The sequence below is a fragment of the Phyllostomus hastatus genome, unplaced genomic scaffold (genome assembly GCF_019186645.2).
Source record: "Phyllostomus hastatus isolate PE091 unplaced genomic scaffold, TTU_PhHast_1.1 phas_scaffold_501, whole genome shotgun sequence".
NCBI classification, from domain to species: domain Eukaryota; kingdom Metazoa; phylum Chordata; class Mammalia; order Chiroptera; family Phyllostomidae; genus Phyllostomus; species Phyllostomus hastatus.
This window is the reverse complement of record NW_025334033.1, coordinates 68,845,179-68,869,417: the sequence shown is the minus strand read 5'-3', so window position 1 is coordinate 68,869,417 and position 24,239 is coordinate 68,845,179. Positions and strand designations below refer to the sequence as shown.

General features: G+C 66.2%; 1 protein-coding gene and 1 long non-coding RNA gene across 5 annotated transcripts in view; one reads left to right on the top strand and one right to left on the bottom strand.

The window, feature by feature from the left end:
• The window catches only part of CCDC85C (coiled-coil domain containing 85C), a 65,861-nt gene that overhangs the window by 13,629 nt on the left and 27,993 nt on the right, over window positions 1-24,239 (top strand). The gene's annotated exons all lie outside the window — the stretch shown is intronic.
• Window positions 20,851-22,617, bottom strand: LOC123807964. The gene is made up of 5 exons (XR_006783735.1): window positions 22,314-22,617; window positions 22,078-22,213; window positions 21,708-21,905; window positions 21,250-21,511; window positions 20,851-21,059 (listed from the first exon to the last, which is right to left on the bottom strand). It is a non-coding gene; the product is annotated as an uncharacterized LOC123807964 (long non-coding RNA).

Sequence of the window (24,239 nt, the reverse complement as noted above, 5' to 3'; positions counted from 1 at the left end):
GTTTTCATGCAGATCTTTGCTGCCTGGACTTCTCTCTCCTTCATTTCCTTTCTGCCTCCGTGGCTCCCCACCTTCCCTTGGCCTCAGGTGACTCCTGTCTGAGCCGAGGCAGGTGGACCAGGCCCCCGGCTGCTTCCATCCATCCTGGCTCCTCCCGTCCAGCTGGACCCGGGCCTTTCGGGCTCCTGGACGTGCGTGCTGCTCCGAGGCCTTCAGGGCCGGCGGTGGCCCAGTTTCCGACCACAGGCCCTCACCTGCAGGGTCCCCCTCCCGGGTGCTCGCCCAGGTGCTCGCCCAGGCAGGGGAGTGATCTGACCCAGAATCAGAAGGCTGCAGCCGGGAGGGATCGTTTGCCACCCCACGCCCAGCCTGCCCCCAGCCCTCGGCCCCTCGTGCCGGCTCCCCGAGGCCGCCGCCAGCAGGAGCAGAATAAAGACAGGAGAGCCTCCCAATGTGGTTTGGAATTGCTGCCTTCTGGTGACTTTTGAGTGGGTCTGTGGGTCCCCTTCTCTTGAATAGTCGTGCCCTGGTGCCGAAGGAAGCTGGCCGGCTGGCCGGGCCCCGGGCTGATGGTCAGCGCCCAGCCAGTGACATCTGACTCTAAAAGGTGCTAATTTACTGGCTTGGCCGTGAGGCTGGTGGTTTTGTTGTCGGGGATGCCAGTGCGAGGAGGGGGGTCCTGTGTCAGCTGAGAGGTGCTTCCTCCCCACTCGCCCCCCACCCTTCGCTGGTTTGCTGATTGGCAGCTGGAGGAAGTGGGAGGGACCTCCCCGTCACCGGCTGTGTTCCCAGAGGCCTGGGTGGGCTGGGGAGTGCAGAGGGGTGGCTGGGGTGAGCCGGGCGGCGGGGAGGGCAGCTGGGAGGGATGCTGGACTGGGGAGCAGGGGCTGGTGGCAGGAAGTCGGCTTCGTTTATTCGTGGGGCAGACCTGTGCGTGGCTGCTGGGGGGGTGGGACGCCCGGCCGGAGGGCCCGCCCACTGCCTGTCCTGCTCCCGATCCGGGAGGGCCTTCCGGGGAGAGGCAGGAGCCGACAGCAGAGATGGGGGCACAGGGGCGGAGGGGCCCTTCCTGCAGGTGTGCCTGCGCTGCTCTCCGGCGCACTGGGCGCCCAGGCCGCTGCCCCCGGGCCAGGCCCACAGCTGGTCCAGTGTGACCGGGGCGGCCCTCGGGCCGGGGAGTGGTAGGGGACAGTCTGCTACGGTTGGGGCCCCCCACAGGGCTGTATCTTCCTCCCTTCTCTTCCCTCCCTCCGCTTTGTCACCAGTGAAGTGGACCCTTGGGTCAGGGGTCTCTGAGGGCGGCTGCGTAGGGGGTTGGAATGCATCCAGGTTCGACGTCTTTTTTTCTTCTTCTAATCAGGAAGCCAATTGTCTCCCTCGGAGGCCTTGAACGGGGCAGTTCTGACCATTGACCTCGGGCAATTCTTAGAGGATGGGGGGAGAAAGTCTGGGAAGGGAGAGACGAAGGGGTCCCTCCTCTGTAGGAGACCCCTGAGCTCCCCGAGCCCTGCCCAGGTCGGCCTTACAGACGTGTTGGGTGGTCGTTACTGCTCGTTCTGTCTGTTCCCCAAGGCAGGGGGTCCAGGTCCTGCCCTCCGCCTCCTGGGCATCACCTGGGAGGGGTGGCCGTGACCATGAGGCATGGGTCTTTGAGAGTGGACGAGGTCACACGGGGGGCAGAGCGTGGCAGTGGGGTGGAGGGAGAAGTTGGCGCCTGGCTCTGTCCACACTGCCACCGTGATCTCGGGTGAGTCCTGCCACCTCTGTGAGCCTCAGTTTCCCTGTGGGAAAACTGGCCACTCAGCTGATCTCCACGCCCGCTGGGAGGAGCAAATGGAGGTTCATGAAACGCAGCGACCTACCGTGCCTGCGCCAGAAGTGACTGAGACCGCGGATGTTAGCTTTTAGACTGAGCAGCCTGTCCTCTGACCGACTCCTGGTGCAAGACCACGCAGCCGGTCACTCCATTTAGAAAGGCTACTCCTCTCAGGGCCCTCTCTGGAGGGTCGCTGGCCCCGCCCCCTCTGTGGCCCCGCCCCCTTGTGGCCTTGCCAGGCCAGCCCAGGAGCAGCAGGTCCGGCTGACAGGATGTTTGTCTGCCAGCCCATTGAGAAATCCTCTGGAAGTCCTCCTCTGGCCCCAGTGGGGCAGCCAGAGACCCGCAGACAATGGGCCCTTGAAACAAAAGGCACAATTGTTGGGGCTGCCGGGGCAGGGTCTGTGGGCGCCCCTGGCCAGGGAGCAGGACCCCCCTCCCCGGTGCCCCACCCCTGGGCAGGTCACTGGGCATCTGCCCCCCTGGGGGTGGCCGAGAGCCTGCTGTGAGGAGGGGAAGGATGCTGGAGCCATGCTCCGCCCTCCTGCCCGGAAGGACACACCCCGGGGTCGGAGACCTGGAGTGGGGCTCCCAGGGCAGCACCTGTGCCGGCGGGGTCCAGACCAGCCTGGCGTGGCATCGCAGGGCTCTGTCCACCCTGCCTTGCGCAGGCCTTTCCCTGCCGAGCACGGGGTTACGGTGAACAGGTGCCAGGGTGAGCGTGGGCTCACCTGCCTCCTCCCTCGTCTGTCCCGCGCTGGTGGGGGGCTTGCACCCTCCCTCGCCCACCCTCTGCTTCAGGGTTCTCAGTGCAGCCTCCCACCTGGCCTCCCTGTCTCCAGGGTCACCACCTCCAGCCTTCACTCTGCCCTTCTGGAACGTTCTTTTTTTAAAAAAATATTTTATTTATTTACTTTTAGAGAGGGAAGGGAGGGAGAAAGAGAGAGAGAGAGAAACATCAATGTGCAGTTGTTGGGGGCCATGGCCTGCAACCCAGGCATGTGCCCTGACTGGGAATCGAACCTGCGACACTGGTTCGTAGCCCGAGCTCAATCCACTGAGCTACGCCAGCCAGGGTTGGAATGTTCTTAATACATAGCCCCTCGCTTCTCCCCCTGCACCCAACCCTGTAGGGGCCCTGAGCCTCAGCGTCAAGTTCAGCTTCCTGGGAACAGAGTCGAAAGTGCTCTGTGACCTGATTCCTCCCCTCTCTTCCGGAACCTTCCGTGACCCCAGGCCAGTAGCAGTTCCTGAGTACCATCCGGGCATGTCCATGCCCCCGTGCTTTGCCCTGTCGTCTCCTTGCCCCCCGTTTGGAAAGTGTTGCTTGTTTTCAGGCTGTGGCTGATGTGCTGCCCCCACCTTCCACCGTTCTTGCCTTCACCCTCGCTGCTTAGAGAGGGTCTCCCGGGGCGTGTTTCATTCAACCGCAGCCTTTGCCGTATCCAAACCGCTGTTGGTCTGGCACCCCCTCCCACCAGCAAGCCCTGCGAGTGGCTGGGGTGCTGTGGACGCCCCCGGTGGGACAGACGAGGCCCTCGGACTCGGTGGCCTCGCCCCAGGGCTGCACTGGAGCTGCCCGGCCCTGCTCCTCTGGGGGCCGGGGGTCAGGCCGCCCGGGTGCCTGGGTTCCTGGAAGGGTCTGCTCTCCGGCTGTGGCCCCGGGAGCGGGAGGCCGAGAGGAAGGGCTGGCCCTGCCCCAGGGACTCACTGGGCTGCGTGCGGTTCAGCAAGGCGAGCGCTGCTGGGGCTCCCCTGTGCCCTGCCCCCCAGGCTGAGACACCCGAAGCCCTGGGGCCGAGCCAGGTGGGGGAGGGGCGGGGGGTCTGGCCTCAGGCCGCCTCGGGCGGACGGCCTGACCACCCTCCATGCCCGGTGTCCTTGTAGTGGATGAAGATGGTGTGGGAGGGTCAGGAGAGGCGACAGGCAGGAGCTGGTATGTGCCCCCCCCCCACGCTGCCCTGCACTCTCAGCTCCTCAGCGGGGCTGGGGGTGGGCCGGGGACCCTGACAGTCCCCAGGCGGCCAGCCCCTGCCCCGCCCTGGCCTCCTCCGGCCATCCCAAACCTGCGTGTTTGCTGTTTGGGGTCACCCCATCCTGGGTGTCTTGTCTGGGCTCACCAGGGCTGAGCTCCAGGAACGCCCACGGGAGGGTGGGGTGGGTCGGTCAGTGGCCTTCTGGCTGCCAGCGGCGTCTGGAGAACCCTGGGCCCTTTGTGGGTGCCCCGTGGGTCCTGCAAGGTGAGCTAGAAGGAAGCCGGGGCTGGGACCCCCTGACCTGCCGCTGAGCCCCAGTCCCCGACTGTGGGGTCAGCCGTCAGCTCGTCGGGTTAACCCAGCTGTGGGGAGAGGGCACGTGGCCTCTAGCCTTGACCCTGACCAGGCTCCCCAAGGGTCTCTCTGACCTGCCCAGGCTCGGTGCCCCCCCTGCGTGGACAGGAGCGAGGAGGTCGACGTGGGGAAGGGGCGGTTGGGGCTGGAAGGAAGGTACAAGGAGTACGTGCGTGTGTCTGTGTGCGACTACGTGAGCGTGTGTGAGTTGCGGGGTTCCCACAGCCGCCCGCACCCCTCGCTCCCCTTGCTCACATTTCGTAGCGTTAAAGTGCCCCCCTGCCCTCCCCAGCTTCTATTTTTGCCTCGGACCTTTCGTCAGGTGCTCACACCGGCTGGGCGGCGGTGTGGCGGCGAGTGGATCACGAGTAATTGGGAGAGGGGACTCGTTCCCTTCTTTTAATAGCAGTGCTGTGCCCCCCCCCCCCCCACGCCTCCTCAGAAGAGAGCTGACTTCTCTGAGCTCTTTTCCGGGAGCATTTCACACTGTAGGTGACAGGTGAGTGCGTCACCACGCTGGTGTTCACACGCCACGGCACCCTCCCTCTGTCCACAACCCCCCGCCGACGGCAGGGAGGAGGGCGGCCGCTGTCCCCTACCGAGAACACAGCCTGGCCCCCCCCGCCCCGGTGCTCATGACGAAGCCCTCACTGCAGCTGACAACTCAGGCGCGGAGCTGGCGGGGCTGTGGGTCCCGAGGCGGACACCTGGCAGACCCCGGCCTCCCTGATGAGCCCTGGGTGTCCCCGGCCCTCGTGCACGTCCCCGGGAGATGGTGCCTGGGGTGGGGGGGCGCCGGGCCCAGGAGACGGAGGAAAGCCGGGTCTGGGCGCCCAGTGTGGCAGGCAGCGTCCTTGCCACCGCACCCCCGTGGTGTCCGCACAGCAGACTCCTGCGACCTGCGCAGCCAGCGGCAAAGGAGCCCCGGGGACGTGCCAGGGGACCCAGGGTGACTGCTGCACCTGCCACGGCTGAGGTGGGCAGGTTGTGTCAGCAGCCCGCCATGCCTTGGGCCCCTCTGCCATTGAGTGGCCTCGGGGACACTCAGTGGCGCTGTGCGGGTCAGGGACGTACACCGGGCAGCGGCAGCAGGGCAGTGGTGGCAGGGACACTGTTGTTCAGCTGGTGCATGCATTAGCGCCCTGAGCGGGAGTGACGGGCAAGACGCAGATGGGAACCAGGGAGCAGGCAGGCCAGGGGGAGTGTTTCTGGGGGGTTGGAACCCACCCGGCCTGCGGAGGTGCAGCCGCTTCCCCCACCGATGTCTTCGCTGACCTGGATCTCACCTGCGAGGCCTCCCGGTGGCTGCAGAGCTGATGGGGGGAGCAGGTCCCTGGGGCATATGCTCATGGCTTGTCCCCTGTGCACCCAGCTGCGAGGGTCCCTGTTCAGGAGGGGCGTTCGGGCTCCCGGCTGTGGCTGCCCTCTCGGGCCAGAGCAGCCAGGCCCCGGTGGCCTCATCACTGCCTGCCGGCTGTCAGCGAGGCCCTGGGCCTGCCCTTCTCTGGGGAAACTGAGGCCCAGCGTGGGGGAAGAGGGACTGACCTAGGAGGCTGTGGCCACAGCTGGCGCCTGCCCATTGGCGGCAGCCGAGGGTTCTGTGGTTTTCCATGTGAGACCCCATGGCCTTCAGTGGTCCTCAGAGCAGCCCCTCTAAGGGGGTGGAACCTGGGGCCCGGGGGCAGGCACCCCTTTCTCAATCCGCTGGGGCTGCTGTGACAGAAGGCGCCTGACCGGGTGGGTCGGGAACCACGGAAGGGCACTGCTCACAGTTCTGGGGGCTGGATGTCCAACGTCCAGGTGCTGGCAGGGTCGCCTTCTGGTGAATCACTTTGGGAATTACTTCCCAGATGCCCCAGCTCCTAACACCGCCTCCGTTAGAGGTTAGGATTTCAGTGTACGAATTTGGGGGGAACACAAACACTCAGGTTGTAGCAACCCCCAAACCGGGCAGAACCAGCTCCCTGGGGGCTCCACGCCCCGCAGGGAGCACCAGGGGCCTCGCCACTGCCGTTCACTCTGGGTGGACGGCCAGCTGCGGGTGCTGTGCTTGTCCCCGTTGGCACCAGGCTCCGTCCTTGGCCTTTCCATGACGCCCCCGGCTGTGGGGTCCCTGTCATCCCATCTTATCCACGGAAGGTGGGGCTCAGAGGCCCAGGCACCTGGGCAGGGCAGTCTGAGGCTCCAGAGAGGGGGGATTGGAACCCAGGCCTCCTGCCCTTCCCCCTCCGCTGCAGCGCTGGGCTGTGCGCTCTGTCGTCAGCTGTTGATGGAGCCCTGCTTCACGACGGTTACTTGTCCATTTCCATGCCCCTGGGACCCTCCCAGAAGCCAGACAGACCTCGGTCTTGTCAGGGAGACAAACTAGCAAACAGACCGGGGGACAGGATGGTTTCAATACGGGGGAGTGCTGGGAAGACCTTACACAGATGGCCGCAGGACCACCTGGGCGGGGGGCTTGGTGGGTCAGGGGCTGTCCCCGGGGGCTTTGCAGCTGGGGAGGATGTGGAGGCCGGTGGGGATGTGTCCAGTGCGGAGGCCACTGCCGCTGGTCTGGTGGCCCGGTGGGCAGAGTGGGTGGCGCGGTTTTGAGTTGGGGTTTGATCTAAAGCCAGGCAGAGGTGACACCATATACTCTGGTTTCCCGGTGGGGGACATGCTCGGGGCGGGGGGGGGGTCAGGTGCGTCTATCGGAGGCCCTGTAGTGTCCAGTGACCCAGGCCAGACGCGCAGCTTTTACAGCCTTCTTGGGAAGAACCGGAGGAGGAGACAGCTGTGCACTCCAGGTTATCTCGGCAAAACCAGCTCGGTTTTGAAGGAGGCGAGGCTTCGTCCTCATGACCTCCTCACCTCCCAGCGGCCCCGCCCCCTGACACCACCACCGTGGGAGGTTAGGACTTCAGCCTACGAATTTTAGGGGAACACAAACACTCAGACCATCGCGACCCCCAGCCCCCAAACGGGGGGAGGGAGGGAGCCCCAGAGGACGGCTGCGTGGCCACCCACAGACGGCTGGGGCCCCGCCGGGCTGACCGGGGGTGGGGGCGGAGGGTCACGGGAGTTTGCACTTTGGTTCCTCCTGCACCCTGTGCACGAGAACCAGTGGGCGTGGGAGAACCTGGGGGGAGTCTGGCCCTAGCAGCTGACTTCGAGAGTCTTCCGGTAGGACAGCACGTGGGGAGGGCGGGGGCCACTGCACCTCCTGCTTCTGGCCCGTGTGGGCCAAGGATGCCCCCACTGAGCAGCGTCTCGCTGCACCGCTCACCCGCCCCTCGGCCCCTCTGCCTCTGGGCAGGGACGCAGGGACAGGAAGCTGGGCCCCAGTGATGTCCACCTCACCCGTGAGTCAGACAGCAGCAGGAAGGGGCGAGGGGGTTTGTTGTTCTAAGCAGCCTGGTGGAGCGGGCGCCTGAAAGCGGCCACAGGAACCTGGAGCGTTCACATCCGCGGGGCCCGGCCCGGCCGCAAGTCACCCTGTACCTGTGATTCAGCTTCCCGTCCACCTCGCTCTCCCGGGACTTGCCGGCGTCGTAAATCTGGCTGCGCACGGCGGAGTGAGGAAGCAACCAGTCCGAGGTGCCACCGAGCGCACGAGCAGCCGTGGGCCGGGGCCGGTCCCCCGGGTGGTGGGGGCCCCGGCCTGCTCCCTCCCAAGCGACCCGCCCAGGGACCCCGGCCTCCTCTGCCGGGGGCTGTGTCTCCGCTGTCCACTGCTTGCCTGTCAGGCGGGGTCCCTGGTGCCAGTCCAGCACCACACGTGTGCAAAAGGCCCTCCGTCACCGTAGCCGTGGGAGCTGGGTGTCTTTATACTCGGGTACATCTTTGTTGCTGTTGCAGTAGCCTCAGCAGGCAGACCTCAGGGAGACACCTGGGGTGGGGTGGGGTGGGGGTTGGATTCCACGCGGCAGCTCTGGAAAGGCCCCCCCATGGCTGTGTCTCTGGCTGACCCTGCCTGTGTGGCGTGCGGGAAAGCCTGTGGTCCCCTAGGCCGGACTCCCTTTGTCTCCGAGGCTCCTTCCTGAGCCTCGGCTGCGGGCAGGTGGGGGCTGCCCGGGCAACGGTGGAGAAGGCAGGGCTGGGTGGACAGCGGGCGGGCAGGCCCTGCTGCGTGAAGTCCAGGAGAAGGGGGCAGGTGGCCCCTTCCCATCTCCTGGGGCCAGACGGTCCGCTCTCCAGTGGGGGTGGGTGCACGCGCCCACGCTGCTGGGCCTCTGCCACCCCAGCCTTGGCTGCCGCCGGCCTTCTGTTTGCATCGAGGGCCTGGGTCTTTCTGCCCCTCCCCCGAAGCTGCCTGTCCGTGACGTCTGCGTTTTCTGTGGTCAGCGGCCCGGCAGGTTAACATACAGATTCGCTGCGTCTGGTTCTGGGGGGTGGGGAGCCTCGTTCCCGGGGCCTGCGGGGCAGATCGCAGGGTCCTTGAATGCATTTCCCTTTCTCCTGCCTGGCCTGGTGGTCGTAGCCCCCCGCCCTCCCCTCCCCTCCCTTGCCCTGCCAGCCCCTGGGGAGGTTTTTTGCTGGCCTGTTACCACCTTAGAAGGTTCGGCCAGCTGGGTATAACTGTCCCAAACCCAGCCCCTCTGCACCCCCAACGAGAGGGATCATAGAAGACCAGCCCCTGGTCCTTCTGCCCTGGGCTCTGCCTGGGTGACTTCTGGCCCCTGCGGCGGCCCCTCATCTGTAAAGCAGAACTGATGAGGGACCCACAGCACAGAGTCTGTGTGCAATAAGGGGCCAGGCGCACAAGCCAACTGTCCCGAGCTTGGTGGGAGGAAGCTGTGTCCAGGGCCCCCGCCTGGACGGGGCCCGCTGTTGGCTGCTGTGTGGCCTTGGGTTGGCTGGTTAACCTCTGCGCCCTTCTTTCCTTGTGGGTCAAGTTAGGGAATGCGAGAACCTTCCTTACTGCAGGGCTGCGGGGAGGCTGGGTGGGGTGAGGTGGTTAAGGTGCTCAGGTGCGTAAGGAGTGAGGCCACACGCGGCTGTCACCGCCTGTGGGAACACTTGGGTCCCAGGAAGGCACAGTCCCAGCCCCACGTCAACACCCCCCTCTTGGGAGCCGTCCCTGCCCCCTTGCTCTGCCCGCACTGTGCGCGGCGGGCATGGCGGGCCCTCAGCGTCAGGCGCTGCTGACCAGCTCCAGCATCAGCACGCGGCACGCGTCCTTGGTGAGCACGTGTCCGGCCTCGGAGCCCTGCCCCGGGGCAGCCACCCAGCCGCCGCCTTTGCACGGTCATTGCCTCTCCACTGGCACCTGGGAGGCGTGGAGCTGACCGGGTGCCGTGGGCTCCAATGAGGCCGCCCGGGGTGGTCACGGGAGGCTGGAGGCGCCCGGGGTTAGGAGTCGGCTCTGGAGTGCCCTGGCTCTGTGGCCTTGGGCGACCAGGTCCCTGTGTCTTGTCTTCTCCTCCAGCCTCCCCAGAGAGGGGGCATTGATTTCTCGGCCGCAGGCTGTCCTAGCCCCAGGGGCCAGCCTGTGACTGCTGGGGTCCCCGGGCCGGGGAGGGGGGGTGTGCAGCCATGGGGCAGGGCTGTCCTTATATATAGCCTTGGGGCGCGCGGGACACCTACCACCTGGTGCAGCTGAGCAAACACCCCGCCGGCCCGGCGACACCAGTGCTTCAGACACCAGAGCCGGGGGCTCCTGGGCCTGGTTTCAGGCTCCTTGCAATTGGGCCATCTTGGGAACTAGATGAACTCGAATCTTCCCTCGTGGATAAAGCCAGCGGGCCCCGTGGGGCTTTTGTTACAGGAGTGCATTGCAGGCCTGGGTTTGGGGAGGGGCTGGACGTGTTCAGGCTGAGAGCTGGGATCTGACCTTCCCTCTGCCTGGCCTCCCTGGAGCAGCCTCTCTCTGCAGCACCCCCTCCTGGGACCCCTGGGACCCCTGGGAGCCTGGGACCCTCGTCGGCCCACCCCCCATTTCTGAGGCCCGTGTTCCCGCTGCTGTGGCCAGCAGCAGCCTCCCCAGAAGGGCAGTGGGAGCCCCTCACCCTCCCCTCCGGCCCCAGGTCGGTCTGTGACGTGGAAGTCCTCTCCTTTGTTGACAGCCTGGCCGAAGCCACGTTTCATCTGCCCTTTCCTGGGAGCCTGTGCCTGGCGACCGGCCAGACCACTAATAACGCTGCAGCTGGCAGCGTGTGGGGCGTGTGACCGGCCTGGCCTGTTCCCCTGCCCCAGGAGAGCCCGGCCGAGGGCCCCGGCTCGGCGCCCTCGCCCTCTGGTCCGCGTCCCCCTCGGCGTGGGCACTCGGTCCCGAGGCCGTGTCTCTTCCGGGCAGCGTCCTCACGGCCTCGTCTGGCCGCCTGCCCCCACCTGTCAGGAAGACGCAGTCTTCTGAGTGTTTGCGTGTGCCCAGGGGTCCCAGTGGGGGCCTGGGCAGCTCGGGGAGTCAGCGTGGCTGTGGGAGGGCAGAGGGTTCGGGGTGCCCAGGCCCTCTGGTGTCCAGGGTGTGGTGGACGGCACAGCGCCGGACCTCCTCAGCAGGCTGCGGGGCTGGCGGGTCCTGCTATTATTCCAGCTCATCTTCTGCCTCTGGCCTCGGGGTCGGGGACCAGAGCTGTCTGGGTCTCTTCTTTTCAGTAAAGGGCGAGGGACGGTCAGGTGATCGAGGAGCCCCTGAGAGCTCCCTGCCGCCTGAGGGAGGCAGGCACCCCAGCCGGGGCGACAGCGTGATGTGGTGTTCGGGTGGGCTCTGGCCCAGGGGTCCAGGTGAGCACGGGGCGCGGTTTGCTCAGTGCCTTTCTGGGTCATAGATGCCCGGCAAGAGGCAGGTCCGGTGCTGCAGGTGGGCGAGGAGTGCACCGAGCCGGGTGAGGGGACCCCCGCACCTCGCTCGCTCTCCAGGGTGTGACCGGGAGGCCGTGAGTGATGGGCTAAGTGGTAGAGTGGCCGTGAGTGGGGCAGCCCCGGGTTCAGCCTGAGACCCACCAGGCACCACGCTGGACACAGACGTGCATAGGTGGTGTGCGATGCGGGTGGTGTATACCCCCGCCCAGACCTCAGTCTCCCCATCTGCAGAATGGACGACGACAGTGCCTCCCTCGTGCGTCTGAGAGAACTCCTGTGCCGTACTCGGCAGGACGCTTGGCACCTGGTAAGTGCCCAGATGACCTTGGCAGAGTGGTGACGGAGGTGAGCGAGCCTCCCAGCCACGGCGCTCAGGAAGGGCCAGGTCCCTTTGACACGAGAGGCATTTGGTGTGGATGCAGCTGAGAGAGCACGGGGCCCCTCTCGGCTTGCTCCCCTGCCCTCCTGGGACTCCTGTGAGGTGGCCGGAGTTTCTCCATCAGCCGCCACAGCTGCCTTCCCTGGCCTTGGGTGGGGGGTGACCATGCACCCCTCATGGGTCATTATGTCTCCCCTTTGCCCCCACCCCACCCCTGCTGGCCCGCTGGATGTCTGTTTATGTTTGCGGCTGTCCCAGTGTCCTTTCTGCTGGGGTTGGGCTGCCCACAGAATGGCCGGACAATGGTCACTAAGCAGCAGGGGGGCTGCCTGGCCCGAGGGATTGGTGTCCTGCTGGGCTCCCGTGTCCATGGGGGGTGAGGAGGGAGGTCTCCCCAGCCGCCTGGTGTGGCCCACCTCCCACCTTGGGCCTGGCACGCACGCCCCTGTCTCTGCGGTTACATAAATCTCGGGACACCTCTGCTCCAGCACCAATGCCCGTGGAGTGTTCACGGTCTCACATTCAGGCTGCGGTTATTCTAGAGCTTGTGGTGGTCCCAGGGGAGCACCACTGCAGGCTGCGGATTATCTCTTGCGGGGGGGTTCCTAGATTGACTTCTGCGGGGAAATGGAAGGCCCTTCTCCCTGTTCCTCCCTCAGCACGGTGCACTGTGTGCCGGAGAGGGCTGTGCCCCAGGTCCCTACACCCGGCGGTGGGGGGGGGGGCAGAGCACCTCCCCGCTGGCCCCCCCTTCCCTCCAGCCTTCCTGACCTGGGAGAGTGAGTCCTGGGCTGTGGGGGCAGAGGAGAGGGCCACTGTGGGGAAGGGGACAGTGCATCGAATGCACCGGGCGGGCAGGCATCGAGGACATCGCGGTGCTGGCCGGCTGGTTTGGGAAGGACTGGGTGTTGCTTATGCCTCTTCCCAGGGCGGCCGGAGGCCCCCGGTGCCTGGCACGGCCTTTCCCGGCTGACATCTCCAGACCATCCACGCCTGCTCCTCGGCAGGCCTGGGGAATGCAGAGGGGGCCCAGCCCAGCCCTGCAGCCCGGCTCGGAGCCTTCAGAGCCTCCCTCCCGCCCTCAGTTTCCTCCTCCCCCACCGTGCCCTCCGCCCCCGCATGCCTGGGACCCCGGCTCAGCAGCCGGCCTCTGGGGCAGGGGTTTTCCGTGACCACCCCTGGTTTTCCGGAGCCTTCCAGATCCTTCCGTGGGGACAGGGGGCTGTGCTGAAGCCATGCTCTGCTGTGCAGGCTTGTCAGATTCATGCCCCTCCCCCACCTCCCCCACCCCCACTTGGTGGCTGTCACGTGGCCACCTTTGGCAGGGAGGCCCCTGTACCAGGCCATCCAGTGCTCCTGGTGGGGCCTGGGGTTCCGGGGCTGGCGACCTCATTTGCCGAGCAAACCTGGTCAGCCACAGACTCTCTCTGACCCTAAGCGTCTGCAGTTAGAAAGTGGGAGCGCTTCACGGGAGCTGGGAGACATGCAAATGAGGACCACAAATGAGCTGTCCCCTCACACCTGTCGGAACGGCTGTCCTCAGTAACTCAGCAAACACGAGCGGGTGGGGATGGGGAGAAAGGGGAACCTCGGTGCACCGTTGGTGGGTGAGCATGCAGCCGCGGGGGAAAGCCGCGGGGGAAAGCCGTGTGGAAGGCCCTCCAGAAATTAAAAATAGAACTGTCATGTGTCCCAGCAGTTCCACCTCTGGGTGTTTATCCGGAGAAACCCCAAGCACTGATCGGAACAGAGAGACGCAGCCCGTGTCCAGCGCGGCGTCAGTTCCAGCGGCTGCAAGCAGCCCAGTGCCCATCGGCAGACAAGCGGATAAGCAGGCACGTGCCACGTGAAATATTACTCGGCCATAAAAAGGAGGGAACTCTTACCTTTCGCCCCAGCGTGGGTGGGCCCGAGGGTGTTGCGCCCAGTGAAATACGTCAGGGAAACGCCATGTGATTCCACTCGCATGCAGGTGGGCCCTGAAGAACAAACAAGGGTAGAAACAGACTCCCGGGCACGGAGAGAACAGCTGGCGGTCGTCAGGTGGAAGGGGTGGGGGCGGGGCGGAAGAGGTGACGGTGGGGCTCAGGTGCACAGATCGCTGGTCAGAAACACACAGGGGTGCGCAGCGCAGCGCAGAGGGCAGAGTCAGTGCTGGAGGGAGCTCGTGTGCGGCGCCGGGTGGGTGCCGGGCTCGTGGCGGGGGGTGGGGGGGGTCGCCCTGTAAGGTGTGTGCGTCACAGAGCTGCACAGCTGAAACTAATCTAATGTACTGCTGTTTAACTGTAATTGAAAAATTAAAAACATTGAAATGTGGAAAAGCGGTAAGCTGTAAACTTAGGGGAGGCCGTGTCAGCTGGCCAACAGGGTCACCGAGGTTCCGACGAAGGGTGGGCTGGGGTAAATGAGCTTTGGGTCCGTAAACCTTCCAGAGCCGCAGGGCCGTTCCTTGTATCTGGGTGCAAACCCTGCCCCCTCCCCCACACGCGAGCTCTGAGGACATGGGTGCCCCCTCCGCCGGTGAGGCCTAGGGAAGGTGGGTGGCGCCCCCTCCCCCCTGCCCGCCCCGGTGCACTCCGGCCCCTTGGCTTCTGAGTTGAGGGCTGCGGGGTGCAGGGAGGGCCCCCGTGCAGGGAGGCCGGGTGTCATGGGCCAGCTCTCCCTCGGTGACACTGGACCTGCACATTCTAAGTCTTGGTGGTGACCTAGTTGGGTCCTGCAGTGCCACCACTGAGCAGTGTGACCCTGGGAGCCAGCTTCTCGCCTTGTCCCCACAGTCCTGCCGCCACCTGGGAGGCAGCTTCTCAGCCCCGGAGGCTGCGGCAGGACTGGGGCGGGCAGGCCGTGGGAGGGGGTGGGAGCGATGGGAGTTCCTGCAGCACGCTGGGGCCGGGGCCCCGGGACAGAGTCCCCAAGCGGCCACAGTTTAGTGTGACCCGGCTCCCTTTGGCAAACCAGCTGGGGGGACAGTGCGGTCAGTGGCCCGTGACTAACGCCGAGTGCCGCCGCTTGACCGCGTGCTCAGGGGCCCGAGGCCGCCCCGGGGTAGCGTCCGTTTCCCCCACTTCCCTGGGGCTGGCCCCCGGGGGCTGTCGCGGCCCCTGCCGCCGGGATTCCTGGCAGTTCCTGAGCATGCTGCGGACAAGGGCACGTTCCTCACCGCCCCCACCGCCCCCGTTTTCTCCTGCCTCTGCCCCCCCACCCCCCGTCTATCCTCCCCCTAAGCTGGCTCAGTCTGTCCAGAAGGCCTCAGGTTGGCTGCCTGCCCATCTTTCTGTAAGGACAATTTAATTTGGAGGGTCACTGAGGGGACTTAACAGGCTGGACATTGTTCCCGGTGCCGTGGGATGGGCCTGGAGGAACCAGCAGCCGGCTGCGGCCTCACATTCCTGGTGGTCTTACCCAGACACTCTCCACCACTGGCCCTAGCCAGGCACCGTGCAGGGGTCACCCCACATAGCAGAGGGGCCCCTGCCCTCAGAGAGCACAGAGCCAGGTGATGGAGGCCACCTGGGAAGGGATGACATGCTGAGACGAGAATTAAAAAGGGCTTGAGGCGCTGATGCAAAGGGGCAGGTTGCTGGAGAGCATGTAGCCTCTGTGGGGGCAATCCTAGAAGGCTCCCTGGGGGAGGGGGCCTCTGAAACTGCTGACTTTCCTGCCGAACCCCATTCGGGGATGCACATGTCTAGCTACAGAGGGGGCCCAGGCAGGGGGGTAAGTCCTGGTGGTAGCGTGGGGGGGACATGGGGCAGAGGAGGTGCTTCCCGGGTAAGAGGAGGCGGTGTCCAGAGCTACAAGGCCTCTAACTGGCAAACTGCTTCATTCCAAAGAAAAAGAGCAAAACAGGAAACTTCTCGCGCTTCCCGATGGAAGAGGGAGGCTCTCGTGCCCGAGGAGGGTGCCCGAGGAGGGAGCGTGTGTCCAGCCCCCCGGGAGGGCGAGCTGGTGACTTTTGGAGAATTGCAGAGGCATGCCCCCCTCGCAGGAGGGCTCAGCAGCCCCCCTGCTGGGGATGTGTTCCCCCCAGGTGCGGGTGGGGACACTCAGGCTGCTCACCGCAGCAGCGCCTGTGACGGCCATTTTTCTCGCAGCCCAGGGTCCTCTGCCCAGGGCGGGTGCCTGCCACCCCCAGTCTCTCCAGGGGGGGGGCCGTCCTCAGAGGGAGGGTGCGGCTCCAGCAGCTCGTCTGGCTGTGCCCAGAGGAGGCACGGCCCGCCTGCTCCTGCGTGGGCCCCCGCAGGACCCCGTGCCCGCGGGGATCGGGCTGGGGATGCTGGCACGTGGGGGCTGGGGGGCCCATGTGAGGGGGTGATGGACATCCGCCGGCTGGCAGCACTGCACCGTGCCTTCTGCCGCGTGGGAGTGGGGGGCATTTCCCCGCCGGGCCTCTCACCCTCATTTCATCCCGGTGCCTCGCAGCCGCAGAGGGACCCCTGGATTTGCTGGTGGTCCTGCCCCCTCCCTTGGGGGGCGCGTCTGCCCCAGGTGCAACGACAGCCATGCCCTGAGCTGCCTGCGCCTGGGGGCTGGGGGCCAGGGGCAGGCAGGGCAGGGGTGAGCAGGCGGCGTGGGCCAGGTCCCTGGTGTCCTGCCCACAGCCCTGCTGGGGCCCGACAGAATGAGTGATTGGCTTGAAGAGGCCGCTGGCCACGCCGCGCCATCTGGCGGGGCCATTGTGGACCACATAAAGGATGGAGCCTGGCAGGGTAGGGGCCCCCAGGGAGGGGAGCGGACGGCCGAGCGGCGGAGGACGCTGGCCCCCCGGCGCGCACCATGCTGGCGTGTTCGCTGCGCTGCGGCCGGGGCTTCAGCGCCGAGATCTGGTTTATCGCTTCTGGGCAGGAGCGAGGGGTGACTCCCTCCCCCCGCGTCTCTGGCCAGAACGCTCTAAACAGCTCTGACTGTGGGCTGATTTATGGCTCTGCTCAGATGCACAGGCGGGTGTACGTGGTGGGTAATTAAGCGGCGTTATGGATGGCCCGGAGTGAGTGGCCGCTGTTTTAATAATTAAAACAAATGACCCCTTGGCTGCTCCCCGGCTCGATGCTGGTTTCCCTCAGTGTCAGGACCCCGGAGAGAGGCAGGGCATAGGTGTGTGTGTGCGCGTGCGTGGGCATGGGTGTGGGGACGAGGTGGCTCCTTCCCGATCTCTGGTTCCCAGGGCTGATCTCGGGCACACACGTTCCCCCGGTGCCGGCAAAGCCCCTCCTGGATGAACCGTTTTCCGCCCTTGAGTCTGGCTGACCCAGGTGGGTTTCGGACGGCGTCTCCCGGGGCAGGCAGCACTGGTTCTCCCCCCGGCTGTGGTGCCGCTGCGGTGCCGCGGCCGTGCCGGGGCCACCCCTCCTCGGGGGCTGGCTCAGCCTGTCCGATCTCGTGGCCTGCCCACCTCCCACGCTGTGCACCCGCACCCAGGGGGATATCACTCCCCTTCTAGGGCTCAGAGGCACTGGGAGAGGCTCGTGGGGGTGGGGGTGGAGGTGGAGCTGGTCTGCCCCTGCCCTCTGGCCAGAGTGACAGTAGGGACGCCGGAGCGGGGACAAAGTCAAGGGCAGCAGAGACGAGTTGGGAGCAGAGCCTGAGGCCTGGCCCCTGGCTGGCCGGAGCATCTCCGGCTCTGTGCACCTGCCTGGGCACACGGCTGCCCGGGCCTGGGGGCAGCGGGCCGGCCTGCCGGGGAGTGCCATTGCCTCCTGCCCAAACCGCACCGTTGTCTTCTGGAACGGGGGCCTTCCCCAGGAGCCGCGGGGACCGTGGAGCAGTGCGTCCTCACCCTCGTGGGGCTGGCTCTGGGGGGCCTTTCTGGGGAAGGATGGAGATGGAGGAAGCAGGAGGCCGGGCCAGGGGCTCTGTGCCCAGGTGGCCCAGCAGAGGGGGGAGGAGGGAGCGGAAATGTCGCCGGGGTCCGGCACCACACCGGGCTGCCACACACTGTCCTGCGAAGTGAGTTTCACGTAATCTCACCAACCCTGCGGCCAAATGACTCTTCCACGGTTGGGAAAGCGCTAACTCGGGGGTGGTCAGGTGCCGAAGTCCCAAGGCGGGGACAGGTACACGTCCCCTCCGTCCTACCCTCCGTCCTCACCCCACCTGTGCATCCTTCCCTCCTCCCCACCGACGTTTCTGCGGCCTCAGCGTGTGCCGGAGCGTGCGGGTCTCCAGGCTGGGCGGACTCCCCACCACCACCTCCGGTCCCTGCCCGGCCGAGAGTCCCATCACGGAGCCCGCAGCCTGGGAGTGCCGGTCCCCAGCGGTGCCCATGTGACCATCCATGCAGCTCCCTCATCCGGGCCTCGGTAGTCCTCCCGGAGACACGGGCGTGTCCAAGGCAGCTTCTCGACTCTGGGGGGCTCCGGCGTGGACGTGCTGGGATGTGGGGGTGGGGCAGGGCAGAGGGAGTCCGTGGGATGCAGGACTCGGCAGGGCCTGAAGGTGGGGTCTTGCTGCCCTGGCGCAGCCCAGCCCTCAGAGGGTGTGTGCAGCGGGCAGCTGTGGGCGCCACCCCAGTCTGTGGGCAGCACCCCCATCTGTGGGCAGCACCCCCATCTGTGGGCACCCCTCCGGTCCCCTGCCCTTTGCTGCGGGAGCTCCAGGGCCGGCCCTTATCGTTGGAACCTGCGTCCAGGGCCCCTACATGGAGGCAGTGCCCACGGAGCTTCTGTCCTGGGTCTGCCCCTTGGGACAGCCGTGGGCCCCGGGGCTCCGGGGCGGGCCGAGGCTGTTAGGAGATCTGGCGGCCCTGGGCCTCTTCCCCGCCGACCGCCTTTTCAAGCCCAGTGAATGGGGTGCTGTCAGCGCGCCCTGGTTGCCGGAGTAACGCGCCCAAGCTCGTGCCGGCCCGATCTCCGAGCCAGACGCGCCGGGGCGCAGCTCTGCCCGTCGTAGCAGCAGAGGCGGCAGCGTGGGAAGGTCATCCTCGGCCACGGCTGCTTCTCCGGGGGAAGCCTCGGCGGGCACGGCCTCCTGATGCCGCTCGGGAGCCGCAGGCCCGAGCCCCACCTCCTGTTGGGGAGTGGCGGCGCCTGCACCCCCAGGAGGGCGGCCCGGGCCACCTGCCCCCCCAGGCCTCTCCATCCCTGTGATCCCTGAATTCGGAGGCTGGGCGGGGGTGGCCCTCACAGACCGGTGCCCAGGGCGGGGGGTGCGGAATAAGCCTTCCTTCCTCCCTTTGCTTCGCTCCTCTCGTGCTTGGGGGCCAGGCCCAGGCTCCGGGGTCCCCCTGCCCCGACTTCGGGTCTGGGGTGGGCTCCTCTCGCATCTGCCTCCCCAGAGGTTCGTCTGGCCTGGGGCCCAAGGGGACCGCAGCCGTCTCGTACTAGCAGCCCGTTGGGAGGCCCGGGCACCCACCTCTGGGAGGTCAGTGCTGTCATGTCTGCGTGCAGCGGGACCTCGGTGCCCCGTGGGGAACTTGGCACTCAGCGGCGCTTGGGCTCTGTGGAAAGAGCAGCGCCCCCCCCTTGGCAAACCTTTTCCCGGGAGACGCGTAAGGGTGGGCAGGGGAGTCTGTCCTGGTGTCCAGCCCGGGCGCGGTCAGCTATTCGAGGACCAGGCTGTGTGGGCCTCAGGGCAGGAGGGCCTTGCCTGGAGCTGAGAACCGGGGCAGAGGCCCCCTGGCCCAGCTCACTGTGCAGGCCGGGGCCACACAGCCTTGGGGGTGGAGGCAGGGGCGGGCCGGCCCTCGATGGTGCGTACAGTGAGTGAGTTGCCTTGGCTGGACGGAGGGCTCTGGCCTGTGGCTGCAGCAGGACGTGGCCAGTGGAGGTGGCTCCGGGGAGCATGGCTATCTCCCCACAAAGCTCTTTGGCCCAGGGCTGGGGGAGCAGTTGGCCCTTCCACTGTAGCTGGAATGCCCCTGGGGCCGGTGGTCGGTGGGCAGGCCCTGGGCTGGGCTTCTCACCCTGGCTCTGTGACTCCCTGGGGGGTTCGGGGGGTTCGAGCCCTCTCTGGATCTTGGCTCCCTCCTGCAGACGGGGTCTCAGGCTCCGTGGGCTCCAGCATCAGGGCAGAGCTGGGCTGCGGCTGTCGATGAACCAGACTGCGCCCAGTGGGGGGTGTGCGACCAGCACAGTGGCCACTTCCCTGCCAGTGTGACCTTTCTCCAGGCTGGGGGGTGGGGTGGCGGGAGGGGCCTGCTGTGAGTGGCTGGGCCCCTCCCTGGGCCCCCTGAGAGCAGGCCTCTCCTTCGAACCCTCATTCAACGGCCTCTGACCGTCCCCGTGGAAGAAGGGCCTGGCCAGGGCCTGCTGGATGTCTAAGAGCCTCGCTCCACAGTGAGCCTGGCACCCACTGCCGAGGGAAGGTGGTCTGGGAGCCAGAATTAGGGGTGCTGAGTGCCTGCCGGCATCTGGCTTGGGGGGGGGCGGCTCTAGGGTTGCTGTGTGAGGTGTTTGTCTTGCCCCCAACCACCCCGTGGTTGTGTCCAGGCGGTCGATTCTGGCTGCAGGGACATCTCTGTGTGTGTGACCACCTCCATTTCACAGGTGGGAAAACCCACCCTCAGCGCCTTCACGGGGCGTCCCGGGGTCTCCCAGCTCAGGCCCACCTGCCCCTTCTGAGTGCAGACACGTGGGCAGGCGTGAGGGCTGTGTGTGGTCCAGCCGGGTCTGAAGCCGTCTCCCCGCTGTCCCCAGAGTGGCCTGCCGTCGGCCGCCTCTGGAGGCCTCGTGGCGCAGGGCGACCCCGAAACGCCACGGAGGCTGCCCGCGCCGTGCTGGTACTGACTCCCACGGCTGCCTCCCGTGGGCTCAGGGGCCGATTTTTTTGTTCTTCCCCGAGATGGAACGGGAAAGGCCTTTTCTCCTGTGATGGTTCACCTTCCTGACGTGTCGTGCTTGCAAGGATGTGCACGGAGACACCGTTACACGCACACGCCTGCGGCGAGAGCGGAGGAGGAGACGCCCGCCCGCCTGCCTGCTTCAGCTCGCCTTCTCCCTGGGCCTCGGGGCGGGAGGCCGGTTGGGTTCATCCGACGGGGCCGCTGGAGGCATCTCCGTGGCACCCGGTGGCCCTGGCAGCCCTGCTCCGGACCAGGGCCTCTGCCTGGCCCTGAGCGCCACCCAGACAAGAGCTCCTTGCTCGGGGCTGACTTCATGTCCTTTGGGCTGATCGGTAAAGAAGGACCCAGATGACCCTCGTATTGCACCTGGGGAAACTCAGCGCAGGCGGGGAGAGCCACCAGCGCACCTGTCCACTAGGGTCACCGAGCGAGCCAGGTGGTGGCTGAGTGTCCAGCGCCGCCCAGGCAGCCGGTGTGGCTGGGCTGCAGCGGGCGGGCGCCCTGGGGCCCTGTGCTCTGCTGGGCATGAGCGTGTGTGGGCCTGGGGCTCCCCTCCCGGCTGCACCACGTCCTGCCTCGTGATCTTCGGTGAGCCCCCTGGTCTGTCCGGGCCTCAGTTTCCCCACGTGAGAGTGGAAATAACGGCACCTCTCTCAGGGTTATGTGAGCATCAGGTAACAGGCCCGTGGCTTCCCACCAGTTTCTGGAAACGGTGGGGAAGGTGCTTTTCATCTTTTAGTTTATTTTTTTTTTTGGAGTGAGTTTGAAGTGGCAGAAACATGGCCGGAACAGCGCAAGGACTCCGGTAGCTTTGTCCTCGCTCTGCCAGGAGTTTTTGCCGGGTTGCTCTCTCGGCGTGCGGACTACGTGGTTCTTCCTGATGCATTTGAGAGAAGTTGGAGCTAACGCACTCCTTCACCTCCAATACCTTGTTCTTTTTTTTCTTTTTTTAAAGATTTTATTTATTTATTTCTAGAGAGAGGAGAAGGGAGGGACAAAGAGAGGGAGAGAAACTTCAATGTGTGGTTGCCTCTCGTGCGCCCTCTACTGGGGTCCTGGCCTGAAACCCAGGCACATGCCCTGACTGGGAATCGAACCAGCGACCCTTTGATTTGCAGACTGGCACTCAGTCCACTGAGCCACACCAGCCAGGGGCCAATACCTTGTTCTTGAGAACCAGGGCTGTCACGTGGTGACAGTGTAGGAGCCAACATCAGGAAACTGGGCTCCAGCACCAGGCTCATCCTGTTGTGGTGCTTCGGAGACTGACCTTCGGGTCCAGGGTTTAACCGGGGGCCACACGCTGCGTCCCCTCTGGAGCCTTCTCCCTCGGAGCCATCGGCCCCTCCTCCTTCGTTGCTGCATAGATGCTTTGTAAGAATGCAGACCACTTGGCTGGCATAGCTCAGTGGATGGAGCGCGGGCTGTGAACCAAAGTGTCCCAGGTTCGATTCCCAGTCAGGGCACATGCCTGGGTTGCAGGCCATGGCCCCCAGCAACCGCACATTGATGTTTCTCTCTCTCTTTCTCCTTCCCTCCCCTCTCTATAAATAAATAAATAAAATCTAAAAAAAAAAAGTCAAACACACAAGGTCACATAAAGAAAAAAAGGATGCAGACCAGCCGTGCGTGGGCCCTGTCCGGCGGGGCCCCGCGGTGGCGGGAAAGGCCCAGAGGGCAGGCGGTGTCGGTGACGTGTCCTGGCACCAGGCGCCTGGTGTCCGCTGGTCTTGGGGGCAGACTTGGGTCGGCTGGTTTAGCAGTGTGCCACAGGCGTCCCCACTGTGAGGTGGCACCTCCCTGTCGTTATTCAGTAACCTGGCGGGGGGGGGGCACTTTGAGACTATGCAGGTGGGCTGCCTCCCGGGGCCCCCCAGCTGCCCCCCAGCTGGGTCAGCTCCCCCGGCCGATGGGGACTGCCTGTTGTCCTCTGGCCCTGGACGCCTGGCCCTCGGCACTGTGCACCCTCCCCCCACCCCCCCGCCCTCACCGGCCTGTGTGAGCACGTGGCTTTTTTCCTCATGGGTGCAGGCGTGAGGCGTCTTGTTTTATCTGTGGGGGTGTGACCCCGGGCCGTCCTTATCATCGGCGTTGTCACTTTGCCCGGGCGAGCAGCTGCCGTGCACCTGGAGGAGAAGCGTGGAGGGTTTGCCGTGAACCCTCCTGGGGCCACGCAGGCCCCGGGGCAGGGCTCCTGCCCTCCTCCCAGCCGGGCCCCCGACCGACCTTGGGCGGGGCTGGTGAGCACCTCGGGGTCCCCGCTTCACCCCGACGTTCGAAGGAAAGGTCGGGACAGGCCACCCTTTCAGGCCCTGTTTCCCAACCCCCGCAGCCCCCGTGGGGTCCCCGCCCAGGCCTTGTGCTGCCTCCGCTGGGGCCAGGAGTTGGCCGTGGGGCAGTTCCGGGTGGCCGGCCAGCGCCCGTCACCCGTGGGGGCGGTGAGACCCGGCGGCTCCCGGTCGCCCCCCCGCCGCCCCGTGGCCCTCAGGTCCCCGTGGCGCTCCTCCAGCCGCTGCTCCTCGACGGGACCCAGGCCTGTTTGTTCTCGCTGGGAGCCGAACGGTGACCTCATCCTGGCACCGGCCCTGCCGGCCTCCGGGTCTGTTCTCGTTCATATTTCTCTTAAAGAAACACAGCCGCGCTGGGCAGGTGTGGTGGGGTGCCGCGGTGACGGACGTGTGCCCGCTGTGCCCACCACCCGCCGGTGTCCGCCACGCCCACCGGGGCCCACCTTGGAGGCTCTCCACGGCACCTCACTGGACCGAGGACTGTTCTGGGCCCCAGAGACGGCAGGGGACCTGCCCAGCGTCACACGGCAGGTGGCGGCGGGGTGACTTTGAGACCGGGCCCCTGGTACACCAACACCACACCTGCCCACAGGTATCCATGTGCCCTTTACAAGGGCCAGTTCTCTGGCCTCGCCTCTCGGAGCCTGAGGCGGGGTTTGATCCTGGGGACAGGGCTCAGGGTCCCTGCTCTGTCCCGGCGCAGGGCTCCAAGGTGGGAGGGCGGTGAGCGGGGTCGTGAGGGTGGCCCCCCTTCTCCAGGGCCCAGCCCTGCAGGGACTCGGAGGGGGCGCCCAGGCCCAGCAGAGAAGTGCTCGTGGCTCTGGGCCCAGCCCACTCAGGTGTGGGGCTCCCCGCTTGGGGGTGGGGGCTGGGTGTCCCCCAGCAGTGGAGGCTTGGCCAGAGGCACCGCGGGGAGCTCTGTGTGTGTGGGGACAACCTCTGGCACCTTCAGAGGACAGTGGGGGTGGGGCGAGGCTGAGGGCCGCCCCCAGGGAGTGTGGGCGGAGGAGAAGCAGGGACAGCCCATAGAGCAGGAACCCTCGGGCAGCAGTGGCAGCTGAGGGCCCCGAGGGGCACCCTGCTCAAGTGCTTGGGCTTGTGAAGGTTCTGGAAGGACCTGTGAAAGAAGGGCTACATGCTCTCCCCCACCCAAATTCCCGAGCTGCTGGGGCCTGGCCTGGGTGCTCCCAAATGCTCCCTCGGCTCAGGGAGGCTCAGGGCTGTTCGGTCACTGGTGCGAGGTCACACAGCGGGAGCCACGGAGGGACCCGGTGGCCCCCAGGCTCCCTTGCTGACCTCCTACTCTGGCTCTGGGTCCTTCTGCCGTGAAAATCGTACCCCCGGCCCATCCTCAGTGGCGGGGGTGACCAAGTGCCTGGCCGGCAGGAAAGCAGACTTCCGGCCTGTCGGTGCTATCTGGGGCTCCCACTGTGTCACGACGGGAAGTGAAGGGCCCCAAGCCCTGCCTGAGGGAGTTAGGTGACCTTTGAGCCCCGGAAAGGGGCTCAGGGACCTGTGGGTCCAAAGGACAGTCTCAGCTGGATTGACTGGGCGAAAGGTAACCCTGGCCTGAGGGGCATTCAGGGGAAGACGCAAGGGACCGCAGGACAGGGACGCAGCCGGGCGAGCCGGCAGCCCCCCGAATCCCAGACACCGGCCCCCAGCACAGCCGATGTCTGCCACCCTGTCGTGCTCTTCTGCAGGGGCCTGGTGTGTCCTCACTGGACCGAGGGGACGCTGAGGCTCTGGTGGGGACACTCCCGTCCGGCACATGCGGCCAGACCTGCTGACTCCACACCCAGGTGCCCTCTGCAGGGCGGGGGCAGACTCTGCCCGCCTCCCCCCTGCTAGCCTGGGGGACCTG